Consider the following 15,609-nt stretch of genomic DNA (forward strand, 5'->3'; position numbering starts at 1 on the left):
ACTTGGTTTCTTTTGCACGAAACGTGGCACACAACACTTTTTGGTATATACAATTCTGTTGAAGTGGTTAGAATTGAAAATCATAGTCATATGCTAGAAATTACGTGCTAAGTTGCGATTTTATGCGTTTTTAAGCATTTTTGACACTTTCACGCATAAAGTAGTTTAATCTTGATTTGTTTTGCACGAAACTTGGCACACATGACTATTTGGTATATATTATTGTGTTCAAGTTGTTAGAATTGAATAATCATTATCATATGCTAGAAATTATGAGTTAAGTTGCGATTTTATGCGTTTTTAAGACTTTTTGGCACTTTCCGCGCATACAGTTGCTTAAACTTGGTTTGTTTTGCACGAAACTAGGCCCACAACACTATTTTGTAAATATTATTCTGTTGAAGTGGTTAGAATTGAAAATCATAGTCATATGCTACAAATTACGAGTTAATTTGCAATATTATGCGTTTTAAAATTTTTTGGCACTTTTGCGTATAAAGTAGCTTGAACTTGGTTTCTTTTGCACGGAACTTGGCACACAACACTAATTGTTATATATTATTGTGCTGAAGTGGTTAGAAATGAAAATCATAGTCATATGCTAGAATTTACGTGTTAAGTTGCGATTTTATGCGTTTTTAATCTTTTTTGGCACTTTCGCGCATAAAGTAGCTTAAACTTGGTTTGTTTTGCACGAAACTTAGCACATAACACTATTTCGTAAATATTATTCTGTTGAAGTGGTTAGAAATTAAAATCATAGTCTTATGCTAGAAATTACGTGTTAATTTACGATTTTATGCGTTTTTAAGATTTTTTGGCACTTTTGCGCATAAAGTAGTTCAAACTTGGTTTGTTTTGCACGAAACTTTGCACACTACACTATTTAGTATATCTTATTCTGTTGAAGTGGTTAGAAATTAAAATCATAGTCATATGCTATAAATTACGTGTTAAGTTGCGATTTTATGCGTTTTTAAGCTTTTTTGGCACTTTCGCACATAAAGTAGTTCAAACTTGGTTTGTTTTGCACGAAACTTTGCACACTACACTATTTAGTATATCTCATTCTGTTGAAGTGGTTAGAATTGAAAATCATAGTCATATGCTAGAAATTACGTGTTAAGTTGCGATTTTATGCGTTTTTAAGCTTTTTTGCCACTTTCGCAAAGAAAGTATCTCAAACTTAGTTTGTTTTGCACGAAACTTTGCACACTACACTATTTAGTATATCTTATTCTGTTGAAGTGGTTAGAATTGAAAATCATAGTCATATGCTAAAAATTACGAGCTAAGTTGCGATTTAATGCGTTTTTAAGCTTTTTTGGCACTTTCACGCATAAAGTTGCTTAAACTTGGTTTCTTTCGCAAGAAACTTGGCCCACAACACTATTTCGTAAATATTATTCTATTGAAGTGGTTAGGATTGAAAATCATAGTCATATGCTACAAATTACGTATTAATTTGCGATTTTATACGATTTTAAACTTTTTTGGAACTTTCGCGCATAAAGTAGTATAATCTAGGTTTGTTTTGCACCAAACATGGCACACAACACAATTTGGTATATATTATCGTGTTGAAGTGGTTAGAATAGAATAATTATTATCATATGCTAGAGATTAGGAGTTAAGTTGCGATTTTATGCGTTTTTATGCTTTTTTGGCACTTTCGCGCATAAAGTTGCTTAAACTTGGTTTGTTTTGCACGAAACTTTGCCCACAACACTATTTCGTAAATATTATTTTATTGAAGTGGTTAGGATTGAAAATCATAGTCATATGCTACAAATTACGATTTAATTTGCGATTCTATGCGTTTTAAAATTTTTTGGTTCTTTCGCGTATAAAGTAGCTTAAACTTGGTTTGTTTTGCACGAAACTTGGCAGACGACACTAATTGGTATATATTATTGTGTTGAAGTGGTCAGAAATGAAAATCATAGTCATATGCTAGAAATTACGTGTTAAGTTGTGATTTTATACGTATTTAATCTTTTTTGGCAATATCACGCATAAAGTAGCTTAAACTTGGTTTTTTTTGCGCGAAACTCGCCTCGCAACACTATTTGGTATATATTATTGTGTTGAAGTGGTTCGAATTGAAAATCATTGTCATATGGTAGAAATTACCTGTTAAGTTACGATTTTATGCGTTTTTATGCTTTTTGGCACTCTCGCACATAAAGTAGCTCAAACTTGGGTTGTTTTGCACAAAGCCTGGCACATAACACTATTTTGGTAAATAATATTCTGTTGAAATGGTTAGAATTGAAAATCGTAGTCATATGCTAGAAATTACGTGTTAATTTGCGATTTTATGCGTTTTTAAGCTTTTTTGGTACTTTCACGCATAAAGTAGCTCAAACTTGGTTTCTTTTGCACGAAACGTGGCACACAACACTTTTTGGTATATACAATTCTGTTGAAGTGGTTAGAATTGAAAATCATAGTCATATGCTAGAAATTACGTGCTAAGTTGCGATTTTATGCGTTTTTAAGCATTTTTGACACTTTCACGCATAAAGTAGTTTAATCTTGATTTGTTTTGCACGAAACTTGGCACACATGACTATTTGGTATATATTATTGTGTTCAAGTTGTTAGAATTGAATAATCATTATCATATGCTAGAAATTATGAGTTAAGTTGCGATTTTATGCGTTTTTAAGACTTTTTGGCACTTTCGCGCATACAATTGCTTAAACTTGGTTTGTTTTGCACGAAACTAGGCCCACAACACTATTTTGTAAATATTATTCTGTTGAAGTGGTTAGAATTGAAAATCATAGTCATATGCTACAAATTACGAGTTAATTTGCAATATTATGCGTTTTAAAATTTTTTGGCACTTTTGCGTATAAAGTAGCTTGAACTTGGTTTCTTTTGCACGGAACTTGGCACACAACACTAATTGTTATATATTATTGTGCTGAAGTGGTTAGAAATGAAAATCATAGTCATATGCTAGAATTTACGTGATAAGTTGCGATTTTATGCGTTTTTAATCTTTTTTGGCACTTTCGCGCATAAAGTAGCTTAAACTTGGTTTGTTTTGCACGAAACTTAGCACATAACACTATTTCGTAAATATTATTCTGTTGAAGTGGTTAGAAATTAAAATCATAGTCTTATGCTAGAAATTACGTGTTAATTTACGATTTTATGCGTTTTTAAGATTTTTTGGCACTTTTGCGCATAAAGTAGTTCAAACTTGGTTTGTTTTGCACGAAACTTTGCACACTACACTATTTAGTATATCTTATTCTGTTGAAGTAGTTAGAAATTAAAATCATAGTCATATGCTATAAATTACGTGTTAATTTGCGATTTTATGCGTTTTTAAGCTTTTTTGGCACTTTCGCGCATTAAGTAGTTTTAACTTGATTTGTTTTGCACGAAACTTGGCACACATCAGTACTTTGTATATATTATTGTGTTGAAGTTGTTATAGTTGAATAATCATTATCATATGCTAGAAATTACGAGTTAAGTTTCGATTTTATGCGTTTTAAAGATTTTTTAACACTTTCGCGCATAAAGTTGCATAAATTTGGTTTGTTTTGCACGAAACATGGCCCACAACACTATTTCGTAAATTTTATTTTGTTGAAGTGGTTATAATTGAAAATCATATTCATATGCTAGAAATAACGTGTTAATTTGCGATTCTATGCGTTTTAAAATTTTTTGGTACTTTCGCGTATAAAGTGGTTCAAACTTGGTTTGTTTTGCACGAAACTTTGCACACTACACAATTTAGAATATCTTATTCTGTTGAAGTGGTTAGAAATTAAAATCATAATCATTTGCTAGAAATTACGTGTTAAGTTGCGATTTTAAGCGTTTTTAAGCTTTTTTGGCACTTCTTCGCGCATAAAGTAGTTTAAACTTGGTTTGTTTTGCACGAAACTTTGCACACTACACTATTTGGTATATATTATTGTTTTGAAGTTGTTATAATTGAATAATCATTATCATATGCTAGAAATTACGAGTTAAGTTTCGATTTTATGCGTTTTAAAGATTTTTTAGCACTTTCGCGCATAAACTTGCTTAAACTTGGTTTGTTTTGCACGAAACTTGGCCCACAACACTATATCGTAAATATTATTCTGTTGAAGTGTTTAGAATTGAAAATCATAGTCATATGCTACAAATTACGAGTTAATTTGCGATTCTATGCGTTTAAAATTTTTTGGTACTTTCGCGTATAAAGTAGCTTAAACTTGGTTTGTTTTGCACGGAACTTGGCACACAACACTAATTCGTATATATTATTGTGTTGAAGTGGTTAGAAATGAAAATCATAGTCATATGGTAGAAATTACGTGTTAAGTTGCGATTTTATACGTTTTTAATCTTTTTTGGTACTTTCACGCATGAAGTAGCATAAACTTGGTTTGTTTTGCGCGAAACTCGGTTCACAACCACTATTTGGTATATATTATTGTATTGAAGTGGTTAAAATTGAAAATCTTCGTCATATGGTAGAAATTACGTGTTAAGTTACGATTTCATGCGTTTCATGCTTTTTGGCACTTTCGCACATAAAGTAGCTCAAAATTGGTTTGTTTTGCACAAAGCCTGGCACATAACACTATTTCGTAAATAATATTCTGTTGAAGTTGTTAGAATTGAAAATCGTAGTCATATTCTAGAAATTACGTGTTAATTTGCGATTTTATGCGTTTTTAAGCTTTTTTGGTACTTTCGCGCATAAAGTAGCTCAAACTTGGTTTGTTTTGCACAAAACTTGGCACACAGCACTTTTTTGTATATATTATTCTGTTGAAGTGGTTAGAATTGAAAATCATAGTCATATGCTAGAAATTACGTGTTAAGTTGCTATTTTATGCGTTTTTAATCTTGATTTGTTTTGCACGAAACTAGGCACACATGACTATTTGGTATATATTACTGTGTTGAAGTTGTTAGAATTGAATAATCATTATCATATGCTAGAAATTACGAGTTAAGTTGCGATTTTTATGCGTTTTTAAAATTTTATGGCACTTTCGCGCATAAAGTTGCTGAAACTTGTTTTGTTTTGCACGAAACATCGCCCACAACACTATTTCGTAAATATTATTCTGTTGAAGTTGTTAGAATTGAAAATCATAGTCATTTGCTACAAATTTCGAGTTAATTTGCGATTTCATGCGTTTTAAAATTTTTTTGTACTTTCGGGTATAAAGTACTTTAAACTTGGTTTGTTTTGCACGAAACTTGGCACAAAACACTAATTGGTATATATTATTTTGTTGAAGTGGTTAGAAATGAAAATCATAGTCATATGCTAGAAATTACGTGTTAAGTTGCGATTTTATACGTTTTTAAGCTTTTTGGCACTTTCGCGCATAAAGTAGCTCAAACTTGGTTTGTTTTGCACGAAGCCTGGCACATAACACTATTTCGTAAATAATATTCTTTTGAAGTGGTTAGCATTGAAAATCGTAGTCATATGATACAAGTTACGTGTTAATTTGCGATTTTATGCGTTTTTTAAGCTTTTTTGGTACTTTCCCGCATAAAGTAGCTCAAACTTGGTTTGTTTTGCACGAAACCTTGCACAGATCACTATTTGGTATATATTATTGTGTTGAAGTGATTAGAATTGAATAATCATTATCATATGCTAGAAATTATGAGTTAAATTACGCTTTTATGCGTTTTTAAGCTTTTTTGGCACTTTCGCGCATAAAATAGCTTAAACTTGGTTTGTTTTGCACAAAACCTGACACATAACACTATTTCGTAGATATTATTCTTTTGAAGGGGTTAGAATTTAAATCGTAGTCATATGCTAGAAATTACGTGTTAATTTGCGATTTTATGCGTTTTAAAAGCTTTTTTGGCACTTTTGCGGATAAAGTAGCTCAAACTTGGTTTGTTTTGCACGAAACACTGCACACTATATTATTTAGTATATCTTATTCTGTTAAAGTGGTTAGAATTTAAAATCTTAGTCATATGCTAGATATTACGTGTTAAGTTGCGATTTTATACGTTTTTAAGCTTTTTTGGCAATTTCGCACATAAAGTAGTTTAAACTTGATTTGTTTTGCACGAAACTTTGCACACATCACTATTTGGTATATATTATTGTGTTGAAGTTGTTAGAATTGAATAATCATTATCATATGCTAGAAATTACGAGCGAAGTTCCGATTTTATACGTTTTTAAGCTTTTTTGGCACTTTCACGCACAAAGTTGCTTAAATTTGGTTTGTTTTGCACGAAACTTGGCACACAACACTATTTGGTATAAATTAATGAGTTGAAGTGGTTAGAATTGAATAATTATTATCATATGCATGAAATTAGGAGTTAAATTGCGAATTTAAGCGTTTTTGTGCTTTTTTGGCACTTACGCGCATAAAGTTCCTTAAACTTGGTTTGTTTTGCACGAAACTTGGCCCACAACACTATTTCATAAATATTATTCTGTAGAAGTGGTTCGAATTGAAAATTTTAGTCATATGCTACAAATTTAACTTGGTTTGTTTTGCACAAAACTTGGCACACAACACTATTTGGTATATATTATTGTATTAAAGTGCTTAGAATTGAAAATCAATGTCATATGGTAGCAATTACGTGTTAAGTTACGATTTTATGAGTTTTTATGCTTTCTTGCACATTCGCGCATAAAGTAGCTCAAACTTGGTTTGTTTTGCACAAAGCCTGGCACATAACACTATTTCGTAAATAATATTCTGTTGAAGTGGTTAGAATTTAAAATCGTAGTCATATGCTAGAAATTACGTGTTAATTTGCGATTTTATGCGTTTTTTAAACTTTTTTGGTATTTTCGCGCATAAAGTAGCTCAAACTTGGTTTGTTTTGCACGAAACTTGGCACACAACACATTTTGGTATGCATTATTCTGTTGAAGTGGTTAGAATTGAAAATCATAGTCATATGCTAGAAATTACGTGTTAAGTTGCGATTTTATGCGTTTTTAAGTTTTTTTGACACTTTCGCACATGAAGTAGTTTAATCTTGATTTGTTTTGCACAAAACATGGCACACATGACTATTTGGTATATATTATTGTGTTGAAGTTGTTAGAATTGAATAATCATTATCATATGCTAGAAATTATGAGTTAAATTGTGATTTTATGCGTTTTTAAGATTTTTTGGCACTTTCGCGCATAAAGTTGCTTAAACTTCATTTGTTTAGCACGAAACATGGCCCACAACATTATTTCGTAAATATTATTCTGTTGAAGTGGTTAGAATTTAAAATCATAGTCATATGCTACAAATTACGATTTAATTTGCGATTTTATGCGTTTTAAAATTTTTTGGTACTTTCGGGTATAAAGTAGCTTAAACTTGGTTTGTTTTGCACGAAACGTGGCACACAACACTAATTGGTATATATTATTGTGTTGAAGTGGTTAGAAATGAAAATCATAGTCATATGCTAGAAATTACGTGTTAAGTTGCGATTTTATGCGTTTTAAATCTTTTTTGGCACTTTCACGCATAAGGTATCTTAAACTTGGTTTGTTTTGCGCAAAACTCCCGGCTCGCAACACTATTTGGTATATATTATTGTGTTGAAGTGGTTAGAATTGAAAATCATTGTCATATGGTAGAAATTACGTGTTAAGTTACGATTTTATGCATTTTTATGCTTTTTGGCACTTTCGCGCATAAAGTAGCTCAAGCTTGGTTTGTTTTGCACGAAGCCTGGCACATAACACTATTTCGTAAATATTATTCTTTTGAAGTGGTTAGAATTTAAAATCGTAGTCATATGCTAAAAATTACGTGTAATTTGCGATTTTATGAGTTTTTAAGCTTTTTGGGCACTTTCGCGGATAAAGTAGCTCAAACTTGGTTTGTTTTGCATGAAACTTTGCACACTACATTATTTAGTATATCTTATTCTATTGAAGTGGTTAGAATTGAATATCATAGTCTTATGCTAGAAATTACGTGTTAAGTTGCGATTTTATGCGTTTTAAGCTTTTTTGGCACTTTAGCACATAAAGTAGTTTAAACTTGATTTGTTTTGCACGAAACTTGGCACACATCACTATTTGGCATATATTATTGTATTGAAGTTGTTAGAATTTAATAATCATTATCATATGCTAGAAATTACAAGCGAAGTTCCGATTTTATACGTTTTTAAGCTTTTTTGGCACTTTAACGCATAAAGTTGCTTAATCTTGGTTTGTTTTGCACGAAACTTGGCACACAACACTATTTGGTATAAATTAATGTGTTGAAGTGGTTAGAATTGAATAATTATTATCATATGCTAGAAATTAGGAGTTAAGTTGCAAATTTTATGCGTTTTTATGCTTTTTTGGCACTTACGCGCATAAAGTTGCTTAAACTTGGTTTGTTTTGCACGAAACTTGGCCTACAACACTATTTCGTAAATATTAATCTGTAGAAGTGGTTTGAATTGAAAATTGTAGTCATATGCTACAAATTACGTGTTAATTTACGATTTTATGCGTTTTAAAATTTTTTGGCACTTTCGAACATAAAGTAGCTTAAACTTGGTTAGTTTGGCACAAAACTTTGCACACAACACTATTTGGTATATATTATTTTGTTGAAGTGGTTAGAATTGAAAATCATACTCATATGCTAGAATTTACGTGTTATGTTACGATTTTATGAGTTTTTAAGCTTTTTTGACACTTTCGCGCATAGAGTAGCTTAAACTTGGTTTGTTTTGCACGAAACTTAGCACATAACACTATTTCGTAAATATTATTATGTTGAAGTGGTAAGAATTTAAAATCGTAGTCATATGCTAGAATTTACGTGTTAATTTGCGATTTTATGCGTTTTTAAGCTTTTTTGGCACTTTCGCACATAAAGTAGTTTAAACTTGATTTGTTTTGCACGAAATTTGGCACACATCACTATTTGGTATATATTATTGTATTGAGGTTCTTAGAATTGAATAATCATTATCATACGCTAGAAATTACGAGCGAAGTTCCGATTTTATACGTTTTTAAGCTTTTTTGGCACTTTAACGCATAAAGTTGCTTAATCTTGGTTTGTTTTGCACAAAACTTGGCACACAACACTATTTGGTATAAATTAATGCGTTGAAGTGGTTAGAATTGAATAATTATTATCATATGCTAGAAATTAGGAGTTAAGTTGCGAATATATGCATTTCTATGCTTTTTTGCCACTTACGCGCATAAAGTTGCTTAAACTTGGTTTGTTTCGCACGAAACTTGGCCTACAACAATATTTCGTAAATATTATTCTGTAGAAGTGGTTAGAATCAAAAATCAAAGTCATATGCTACAAATTACGTGTTATGTTACGATTTTATGCGTTTTTAAGCTTTTTTGGCACTTTCTCGCATAAAGTAGCTTAAACTTGGTTTGTTTTGCACGAAACTTAGCACATAACACTATTTCGTAAATATTATTCTGTTGAAGTGGTAAGAATTTAAAATCGTAGTCATATGCTAGAATTTACGTGTTAATTTGCGATTTTATGCGTTTTTTAAGCTTTTTTTGGCACTTTCGCGCATAAAGTAGTTTAAACTTGACTTGTTTTGCTCGAAACTTGGCACACATCACTATTTGTTATATATATTATTGTGTTGAAGTTGTTAGAATTGAATAATCATTATCATATGCTTGAAATTACGAGCTAAGTTGCAATTTTATGCGTTTTTAAGCTTTTTTGGCACTTTCATGCATAAAGTTGCTTAAACTTGGTTTGTTTTGCACGAAACATGGCCCACAACACTATTTCGTAAATATTATTCTATTCAAGTGGTTAGAATTGAAAATCATAGTCATATGCCACAAATTACGTGTTAATTTGAGATTTTATGCGATTTTAAACTTTTTTGGCACCTTTTCGCATAAAATAGCATAAATTTGGTTTGTTTTGCACGAAACTTGGCACACAACACTATTTGGTATATATTATTGTGTTGAAGTGGTTAGAATTGAATAATTATTATCATATGCTAGAAATTAGGAGTTAAGTTGCGAATTTATGCGTTTTTATGCTTTTTTGGCACTTACGCGCATAAAGTTGATTAAACTTGGTTTGTTTTGCACGAAACTTGGCCTACAACACTATTTGGTATATATTATTTTGTTGAAGTGGTTAGAATTGAAAATCAAAGTCATATTCTAGAAATTACGTATTATGTTACGATTTTTATGCGTTTTTAAGCTTTTTTGGCACTTTCGCGCATAAAGTAGCTTAAACATGGTTTGTTTTGCACGAAACTTAGCAGATAACACTATTTTGTAAATATTATTGTGTTGAAGTGGTAAGAATTTAAAATCGTAGTCATATGCTAGAATTTACGTGTTAATTTGCGATTTTATGCGTTTTAAAGCTTTTTTGGCACTTTCGGGCATAAAGTAGCTTAAACTTGGTTTGTTTTGCACGAAACTTAGCACATAACACTATTTTGTAAATATTACTCTGTTGAAGTGGTAAGAATTTAAAATCGTTGTCATATGCTTGAATTTACGAGTTAATTTTCGATTTTATGCGTTTTTAAGCTTTTTTTTCGCACTTTCACGCATAAAGTTGCTTAAACTTGGTTTGTTTTGCACGAAACTTGACCTACAACACTATTTCGTAAATATTATTCTATTGAAGTGGTTAGAATTGAAAATCATAGTCATATGCTAGAATTTACGTGTTAATTTGCGATTTTATGCGATTTTAAACTTTTTTGGCACTTTCGCGCATAAAGTAGCATAAACTTGGTTTGTTTTGCACGAAACTTGGCACACAACACTATTTCGTAAATATACTTCTGTTGAAGTGGTTAGAATTGAAAATCGTAGTCATATACTAGAAATTACGTGTTAATTTGCGATTTTATGCGTTTTTAAGCTTTTTTGGCACTTTCGCGCATAAAGTAGCTCAAACTTGGTTTGTTTTGCACCAAACTTGCCACACAACACAATTTAGTATATCTTATTCTGTTTAAGTTTTTCGAATTTAAAAACATAGCCATAAGCTAGAAATTACGTCTTAAGTTGCAATTTTATGCGTTTCTAAGCTTTTTTGGCACTTTCGCGCATAAAGTTGTTTAAACTTGATTTGTTTATCACGAAACTAGGCACACATCACTAATTGGTACATATTATTGTGTTGAAGTGGTTAGAATTGAATAATCATTATCATATGCTAGAAACTACTAGTTAAGTTTCAATTTTATGCGTTTTTAAGCTTTTTTGGCACTTTCGCGCATAAAGTTGCTAAAACTTTGTTTGTTTTGCACGAAACCTAGCACACAACACTATTTCGTAAATATTATTCTATTGAAGTGGTTAGAATTAAATATCATAGTCATATGCTACAAATTATGTAAATATTATTCTGTTGAAGTGGTTAGAATTGAAAATCATAGTCATATGCTAGAAATTACGTGTTAAGTCGCGATTTTATGCGTTTTTATGCTTTTTTTGGCACTTTTGCACATAAAGTAGTTTAAACTTGATTTGTTTTGCACGAAACTTGGCACACATCACTATTTGGTATATATTATTGTATTGAAGTTGTTAGAATTGAATAATCATTATCATATGCTAGAAATTACAAGCAAAGTTCCGATTTTATACGTTTTTAAGCTTTTTTGTCACTTTAACGCATAAAGTTGCTTAATCTTGGTTTGTTTTGCACGAAACTTGACACACAACACTATTTGGTATAAATTAATATGTTGAAGTGGTTAGAATTGAATAATTATTATCATATGCTAGAAATTAGGAGTTAAGTTGCGAATTTATGCGTTTTTATACTTTTTTGGCACTTACGCGCATAAAGTTGCTTAAACTTGGTTTGTTTTGCACGAAACTTGGCCTACAATTCTATTTGGTATATATTATTTTGTTGAAGTGGTTAGAATTGAAAATCAAAGTCATATGCTAGAAATTACGTGTTATGTTACGATTTTATGCGTTTTTAAGCTTTTTTGGCACTTTCGCGCATAAAGTAGCTTAAACTTGGTTTGTTTTGCACGAAACTTAGCAGATAACACTATTTTTTAAATATTATTCTGTTGAAGTGGTAAGAATTTAAAATAGTAGTCATATGCTAGAATTTACGTGTTAATTTGCGATTTTAAGCGTTTTTAAGCTTTTTTGGCACTTTCGCGCATAAAGTAGTTTAAACTTGATTTTTTTTGCACGAAACTTGGTACACATCACTATTTTGTATATATTATTGTGTTGAAGTTGTTAGAATTGAATAATCATTATCATATGCTAGAAATTACGAGCTAAGTTGCGATTTTATGTGTTTTTATGCTTTCTTGGCACTTTCACGCATAAGTTGCTTAAACTTGGTTAGAATGGAAAATCATAGTCATATGCTACAAATTACGTGTTAATTTGAAATTTTATGCGATTTTAAACTTTTTTGGCACTTTCGCGCATAAAGTAGCATAAACTTGGTTTGTTTTGCACGAAACTTGGCACAGAACACTATTTGGTATATATTATTGTGTTGAAGTGGTTAGAATTGAATAATTATTATAATATGCTAGATATTAGGAGTTAAGTTGCTATTTTAGGCGTTTTTAAGCTTTTTTGGCACTTTTGCGCATAAAGTTGCTTAAACTTGGAATGTTGTGCACGAAACTTGGCCTACAATACGATTTCGTAAATATTATTCTTTTGAAGTGGTTAGAGTTGAAAATTATAGTCATATGCTACATATTACGTGTTAATTTACGATTTTATGCAGTTTAAAATTTTTTTGGCACTTTCGCGCATAAACTAGCTTAAACTTTGTTTATTTTGCACAAAACTTGGCACACAACACTATTTAGTATATATTATTTTGTTGAAGTGCTTTGAATTGAAAATCATAGTCATATGCTAGAAATTATGTGTTAAGTTACGATTTTATGCGTTTTAAGCTTTTTTGGCACTTTCGCGCATAAATTAGCTTAAACTTGGTTTGTTTTGCAAAAAAGTGGCACATAACACTATTTCATAATTATTATTCTGTTGAAGTGGTTAGAATTTATAATCATAGTCATATGCTAAAAATTACGTGTTAATTTGCGATTTTATGCGTTTTTAAGCTTTTTTGGCACTTTCGCGCATAAAGTAGCTCAAACTTAGTTTGTTTTGCACCAAACTTGAAAAACATCACAATTTAGTATATCTTATTCTGTTGAAGTTTTTCGAATTGAAAATCATAGCCATAAGCTAGAAATTACATGTTAAGTTGCAATTTTATGCGTTTCTAAGCTTTTTTGTCACTTTCGCGCATAAAGTTGTTTAAACTTGATTTGTTTATCACGAAACTAGGCACACATCACTAATTGGTACATATTATTGTGTTGAAGTGGTTAGAATTGAATAATCATTATCATATGCTAGAAACTACTAGTTAAGTTGCGATTTTAAGCGTTTTTAAGCTTTTTTAGCACTTTCGCGCATAAAGTTGCTTAAACTTTGTTTGTTTTGAACGAAACCTAGCACACAACACTATTTCGTAAATATTATTTTGTTGAAGTGGTTAGAATTAAATATCATAGTCATATGCTACAAATTACGTAAATATTTTTCTGTTGAAGTGGTTAGAATTGAAAATCATAGTCATATGCTAGAAATTACGTGCTAAGTTGCGATTTTATGCGTTTTTAAGCTTTTTTGGCACTTTCGCACATAAAGTAGTTTAAACTTGATTTGTTTTGCACGAAACATGGCACACATCACTATTTGGTATATATTATTGTATTGAAGTTGTTAGAATTGAATAATCATTATCATATGCTAGAAATTACGAGCGAAATTCTGATTTTATACGTTTTTAAGCTTTTTTGTCACTTTAACGCATAAAGTTGCTTAATCTTGGTTTGTTTTGCACGAAACTTGGCACACAACACTATTTGGTATAAATTAAAGTGTTGAAGTGGTTAGAATTGAATAATTATTATCATATGCTAGAAATTAGGAGTTAAGTTGCGAATTTATGCGTTTTTATACTTTTTTGGCACTTACGCGCATAAAGTTGCTTAAACTTGGTTTGTTTTGCACGAAACTTGGCCTACAACTCTATTTGGTATATATTATTTTGTTGAAGTGGTTAGAATTGAAAATCAAAGTCATATGCTAGAAATTACGTGTTATGTTACGATTTTATGTGTTTTTAAGCTTTTTTGGCACTTTCGCGCATAAAGTAGCTTAAACTTGGTTTGTTTTGCACGAAACTTAGCACATAACACTATTTTGTAAATATTATTCTGTTGAAGTGGTAAGAATTTAAAATCGTAGTCATATGCTAGAATTTACGTGTTAATTTGCGATTTTATGCGTTTTTAAGCTTTTTTGGCACTTTCGCGCATAAAGCAGTTTAAACTTGATTTTTTTTGCACGAAACATGGCACACATCACTATTTGGTATATATTATTGTGTTGAAGTTGTTAGAATTGAATAATCATTATCATATGCTAGAAATTACGAGCTAAGTTGCAATTTTATGTGTTTTTATGCTTTCTTGGCACTTTCACGCATAAGTTTATTAAACTTGGTTAGAAATGAAAATCATAGTCATATGCTACAAATTACGTGTTAATTTCAGATTTTATGCGATTTTAAACTTTTTTGGCATTTTCGCGCATAAAGTAGCATAAACTTGGTTTGTTTTGCACGAAACTTGGCACAGAACACTATTTGGTATATATTATTGTGTTGAAGTGGTTAGAATTGAATAATTATTATCATATGCTAGAAATTAGGAGTTAAGTTGCGATTTTAGTTGTTTTTAAGCTTTTTTGGCACTTTTGCGCATAAAGTTGCATAAACTTGGAATGTTGTGCACGAAACTTGGCCTACAATACGATTTCGTAAATATTATTCTTTTGAAGTGGTTAGAATTGAAAATTATAGTCATATGCTACAAATTACGTGTTAATTTACGATTTTATGCAATTTAAAATTTTTTTGGCACTTTCGCGCATAAAGTTGCTTAAACTTTGTTTATTTTGCACAAACCTTGGCACACAACACTACTTAGTATATATTATTTTGTTGATGTGGTTAGAATTGAAAATCATAGTCATATGCTAGAAATTATGTGTTAAGTTACGATTTTATACGTTTTAAGCTTTTTTGGCACTTTCGCGCATAAATTAGCTTAAACTTGGTTTGTTTTGCACAAAAGTGGCACATAACACTATTTCGTAAATATTATTCTGTTGAAGTGGTTAGAATTTAAAATTGTAGTCATATGCTAAAAATTACGTGTTAATTTGCGATTTTATGCGTTTTTAAGCTTTTTTGGCACTTTTGCGCATAAAGTAGCTCACATTTAGTTTGTTTTGCACCAAACTTGAAACACATCACAATTTAGTATATCTTATTCTGTTGAAGTTTTTCGAATTGAAAATCATAGCCATAAGCTAGAAATTACTTGTTAAGTTGCAATTTTATGAGTTTCTAAGCTTTTTTGGCACTTTCGCGCATAAAGTTGTTTAAACTTGATTTGTTTATCACGAAACTAGGCACACATCACTAATTGGTACATATTATTGTGTTGAAGTGGTTAAAATTGAATAATCATTATCATATGCTAGAAACTACTAGTTAAGTTGCGATTTTATGCGTTTTTAAGCTT

Source organism: Amaranthus tricolor, chromosome 10, assembly GCF_026212465.1.
Source record: "Amaranthus tricolor cultivar Red isolate AtriRed21 chromosome 10, ASM2621246v1, whole genome shotgun sequence".
Classification (NCBI taxonomy): Eukaryota; Viridiplantae; Streptophyta; class Magnoliopsida; order Caryophyllales; family Amaranthaceae; genus Amaranthus; species Amaranthus tricolor.